The sequence below is a fragment of the Glycine max genome, chromosome 9 (genome assembly GCF_000004515.6).
Source record: "Glycine max cultivar Williams 82 chromosome 9, Glycine_max_v4.0, whole genome shotgun sequence".
Lineage (NCBI taxonomy): Eukaryota > Viridiplantae > Streptophyta > Magnoliopsida > Fabales > Fabaceae > Glycine > Glycine max.
Window position 1 is genome coordinate 43,609,790 of NC_038245.2, and position 6,000 is coordinate 43,615,789.

A 6,000-nucleotide genomic window follows, 5' to 3' on the forward strand; every position below is an offset into this window, starting at 1 on the left:
TAAACATAAAACAAAAATAGATATATATTACCTAACACCTATTATAATGTTTGTATCAAATGTTTGCTTTGATTGCTCAACATTTACTTTATGTAATTTTCATGCATGCTACCACCTCTGTTAATATTCTGGATTTGAATTCTCTCCAACATGGCAACATCTCTCTAGCCCTATATATCTTTCTCTAACTTATTTATTTATTTCTTCATTCTCTCTCCTTCATTACTTTTTATTATTTTGGTTGCAGAAACAACATGACTGGAGAGGATATGTTTTGAATGTCCTATTTCCTTTGGTCTATAAATTCTCATTCTTGATCAAACAATCAATTAGAAAAACAATTCTGATATAGGAGGAGGAATTCCATTCAACTAAAAGAAAAGGTAGAACACAAAGTTTTTTTTAAAGCAATGATTTTATTTAACTAAAAATAATTTAGCACAATGAGTGCCTAACTCAGTGCATCACAAACAACACAAAGTTACAAATTAACATATATAAATTATACTGTGTTGGTGAGAGCCCTTCCAGGGATCATATATATCTTACAGAATTTCAAGTTACAAATTTTATTAGACAAGGTAGAACGTAATGTGTTGTTGTGAAAGATTCACTTCTCAATTTTAATCTTTAAATTAATCACCCATTAAGTTGTTGTGAAAGATTCACTTCCCTCTCTTCGATCTTCTTATTGTAATGTGTTAAACAACATTATCTCCTCCGATTCCCCACTTTAATAAATGTCAACAGTGCGTTAATTACTTTTCCGAATTATAAATTTTAACTTTTCAGCTCTGCTTGAATATTTGAAAAACCTGGTGCCATGCACTTTAGTTAAACCACGTTACTTGATTATCTCAAAACCATATGTATATATATGATTCTGCTGAAAATTTCGTAGGATATATATATATTAAGCATCTCCTGTTATCACAAGCACTACGGCGCTTAAGCATTATTCCGATCCTCCCATTTTAATATAACTATGTGCAGCTCATGGTTTTGTGAACTTAAAATGCGTACGTGACTTTATTATGTACGTACGTAGTTGATCATATATCCCGCCAAGAATGCTTCATTTGTCAGCAAAAAACACAGTGTTTATAATAAAAATTAATTAAATATGGAATACTTCAAAGATAGGTTAATAATAAAGCATAAAAAGTGCAATTAACACAACCAAAAAGACAAAAATGAAAAAAAATATATGATTAATACGTAAAGCTGATGTAAGAATGCCATTCATGCAAGTTCTTTTATATGTTCTTGGCTATCCATAAACAAATATAATATAGTGTATATATATACTGCGACGTGCACTTATCTAACCTAATTCTGTTAGTGCGTTCTCTCCCACCTTTTCCTTAAACCAATCAACTCCTTTGAAGATCAAATCGATGGAGTGTTGTACTAATTAAAATAACATATCTGATTCCTAGCTACTTTCCCTATGTGAGTTTTTAATGAATAAACGTTTATGTTATCGTTGAAATTACAAGTACCATTTATTTAAGTTATTAATTTTTCGAATTTTCGGTTTTAGTTTTTGACTTTGTAAAGTATAACTTACTTTAAATCATAGCATGAAGAAAATTAAATTAATAAAAATGAACTAAAATAAAGAAAAAAATATTTTACAATATTGACAAGTAAAAGTTTTTTATTATAATCAATTAGATATTAAAATAAAATTTGCTTACAACTTTAAGGACTAATACTTTATTTGGGTGGTAAAAAGGGAAGTGAGGGAAGGAGAAACAATATATAATGTTATTTTCCTTATTTGGTTGGAGAAAGAGAGATGGGAGGAGAAAGAAGGATGAGTGTGAGAGACCAAGGAAACCTTACTCGTGGGAGGAAAGGAATGTGGGATTTTTTTTTTTATAGCTGCTTAATTTCAATGTTAAATAGTTTTTTTTATATCATAAAAATATTATAGTAAAAAATTAACTTTTCTATTTAATCAAATTTATAACTATTAATAATAAAAAGTTGTTTTGCATAATTTATTTATTTGTTCCACTTTCTTTTTACTTTTTCAAATCAATACTGAAAATCTTCTTGAATTTTTCATTCTATTTTCACCTATTTAAATAATACACGTCGATCTTCCCCCTTATTTTTATTTTATTTTTTCACTCTCCAATTTTTCCCTTTTATTTCAAATAGAGTGTTAAATAAAAGTTTACCAAGCGTTTAAGTAGTTATTATGATTTTGAAGCCAGTGATTTAGTGCATATATATTTGAAAATAAATATTTTTGGAAAAATAATGGTTAGTTTTTTTTTTAAGTTTTCTCAAAAAGTTAGTCAAAAAACAATTTTTTTTTAATTTTAAAAGTAAACTGAAACAAATACATACATATATATTATTTTCCATCTTTAATATCTTTATCTTTTCTTTCACTTCACAAAAGCAGACGAGACAATAGACATGACGAATCGAAACTATAATATACAATGAAATCAAATCACACGTAGAAAACAAAATAATGAAAAGGAAACATACATAAGGTATGGGATAATGTGCTATTGCATGATAGCTAGGAAAGCAGAGTGGGAAAGGGACGGATATATAATTTCACTATATGCTCTATGATTTCTACCTAATTTTTGCGAGGATTTCCAATATATAAAAAGTATTATTCATCCATTCATATCATAACAGAAAGTAATAACGGGAAGATGATATAATATTTTGTGCTTGAAAATGCATATATATGACCCACTCCATTATGAGTCCCCAAAAGATTGGATGTATGATACCATATGCTCCTCGATAAGGCCAGGGAGAAAAGCCGGAGTTAAGTTTTGTATTCTATTTTTTGAATCATTTTATTTGAGGGATGACGGGGCCATTTCATATTAATGTATTTTGTTGCATATGCATATTATATAATAATCAAATGACTCCCTCAGCCATGGAAAAATTATGTTCCACAAGCATTTATCTTTTCGCTTTTTTTTTTTTAAAAAAAAAAACTTATTAGATAGTTTGATAAGCAGGAACATTAATTAGCTGGTACCTATGTCGTTTGCTTTAACACTTCAAAATAACAGAAAAAATTATTATTACTAATATTACACTTACTCATCTTCATCTTGAGTAAAATAATGACAATTTGATTCATTTTCTGACATAATAGTTGTAATTAATATATGTTTCATAATTATACTCTCAGTTTTAATAAGTTCCAGATTTTTCATGAATTTAATGACAAATTGATTAATTTTTTGACATAATAATAGTTGTAATATATGTTTCATAATTATATATACTCGCAGTTTTAATACGTTCCAAAACTTTCATAAATTTTATTCAACATTCCGTTGGTAAATATATGTGTAGAAAATCCTCATTAGATTCTTAAATTCTAGAGGTTTGCATAACTATACTCTTAAACTACAATAGCAAAATCACATATTACAATTCCTATTTTCCTGCTGCCATTGACCCTCAAAGTAAATACTTTTGAATGTGCTTAAGTTTAGAAAACAAAATCTGTTTAGAAACAGTTAACAAACAAACTAATGGTTCAGGGTGTTTTTTTTTTTTTGTTTAATATTGAGCCATTTACATTTATTTGTATTTCTAATAATCTGTAGTTTAACATAAACTAATCCTTCGAATTGGCAAATTTTAGTCTCACATGTACTAACATGCTCATTAAGTTTACATGTTTTTAGAAATATTAATTTATTCAAAGGAATTTGCATTTTTGAAGCAAAGAGTTGTACTATAATTATATTTAGAGATAATGAATATAAAAAAAAATGAGTGGGTTCTTGAAATGGACAGGAGCTAAGATTTCGCAATAATTAAGAAGATTTCGCAATAATTAAGAAGATTTCTCTATTGGCTGAATTAAAATGCCACCAATAATCGCCGTTTAAGTTTGCCTTTGTTTCAAGTGCCCTTCCTTCATTTCAGTATTTAAACTGCCCTGAATTCTTCCGACTCGAGTAAATTGGATCTTTTTCTTGCCTTAGGGAAGGAGAAATTAATTTTACATAGGGCACTACTTAATTTCTCGTATTCAATATATATACGTTGGTTTAAAAAATGTTTTAATTTATATATGTCACTTACAAAAAATAAGAAAAATAATTATCATTTATCCCTTTTACTTTACAATATTTTACAAAAAGATTGAGAAAAATATTAGTATAAAAATAACATTTTAAATATATTTTATGCTTTGCTTAAAAAAATATTTTATGCCAATTAAAATTTATTTAATTTTTATTTATTATTTTAAAAGAGAAACGTTTTGAAGTAGATTTATTATTATATTTTTTTGGCGGGTCTTGCTGAAAAGTGAAAACCCTCTGGTAGGACATGAAAGAAATAGTGGGAAACAAAAGAAGGAAAATAAAAAATGAACTAATGAAGAGCTAATGTTGGTCCGCTCCTCTTTGTTTACATTATCTGAGTTATTAACGTGGAAAAACATATTATTATTATTATTATTATTATTATTTACAAATGGATATTTGTACATAAAAAATGTATATTATTCACTAACTTTTAAAACTTAAAACAATAAAACAAATCATATATATCTTTTCTAAGATATTATAGATGCGAAGTACTCATTTAATTTATATCTACTAAAATTATATTATAAAAAAAAAGAGCACGTTAGTCTTTCACTTTACATAGTTTATATTTGAAAATGATTATCATTTTGAAAATTTCAAAATCTCAAATGGACTGTGGGGGCAAGTGTTTATATATGGGGATGGTGACATACTTACCTAGCCACTCGTGAATACAACAAGCAAAATCAGGGTATCAACTATCATGGAACAAGAAGGTGAAGATGGAAAAAGTAACAAGTACTAACAATAATCACGGAAGGGTACACATCTGATACTGCAACAAATAAAACCGCGGGCTCTGTTAGGCTGTGGCTAAAGAAGGTTCATGTTAAAGCCACCATGAAAAAAAATTAGGTCATGAGAAATGTTGGATCTGTTAGGTCATTTGGTGTCCCCATTGCAAATAAATTCTTGCGAGTCATAAATTCATCATAGTTTTACGACTATCTATCCCTTTCGCATGTTGAAAAAGGGGGACAGTGGCCAACATTCCCCACTATAGGTCAAATCTTATTTTTACACGCTTCGTCCCCTAGCTTCTTTTATTCTTCTACCAGTTAATTGATGAGTGAATGCGTGCACTACTATTAATAAGCAGACTTTTTTTTTTTGTGTGTGTGTCTCATTGGTTCCTTTGCCGTAATTAATGGGAATATGTGATGATTCACCTCCTATGATATATTTAATCTTCGTAAGATTTTAGTACTCCATGTGGCGGCAGCTTCTCGTTGGGACCTAGAGTACGCAATCAATTGAATAATTAATGTATACATATATTAGGACACATATTGGTTGGCAAAATTATTGTTTGAGATCCATATATTATATCCTTGTTAGGCAGTATCATTTTAATTATGCAAAAATTATATCCATTGCCTGTTAGGCAAGTGATAAGTAATTCGAATCTTTTAAACATAGGTTAAGTATTCAATTTTAACTATGTGAATAGAACAATATATGTGAGAAAAATATGTTTTCCTTAGTTGATATTTTATTGTGAGAATACCTTACTTAAGTTAGTGTGGAAAAAAAAATTATACAAAAGATTCCGTTTTGACGAGAAAAGTGTTCACCTTTTATTTTGGGTTTAGGCGGGTCTGCACTGCCAAAATGCCACTCTTAGGATGTTTGGCTAACCAAAGTGGATATGATTAATCAATTAAACTCTGGCTTTTCTAATAATTTTTACATCTAGCTCACCCATTATATGTGGATATATATTGTATTCACAGACAAGTACTAGTACAATCGTATTCGCGTTACGGATGCAAGGAATTGGCACACCTCATGTTGATCCTAGCGCTCGATCTATCTTATAACTACTGCTTTAATAATAAGAAATCTCCTTAAAATTATCAAAATTAATTTTATTTCGTAAACTTAATTAAATGAAAGTTGA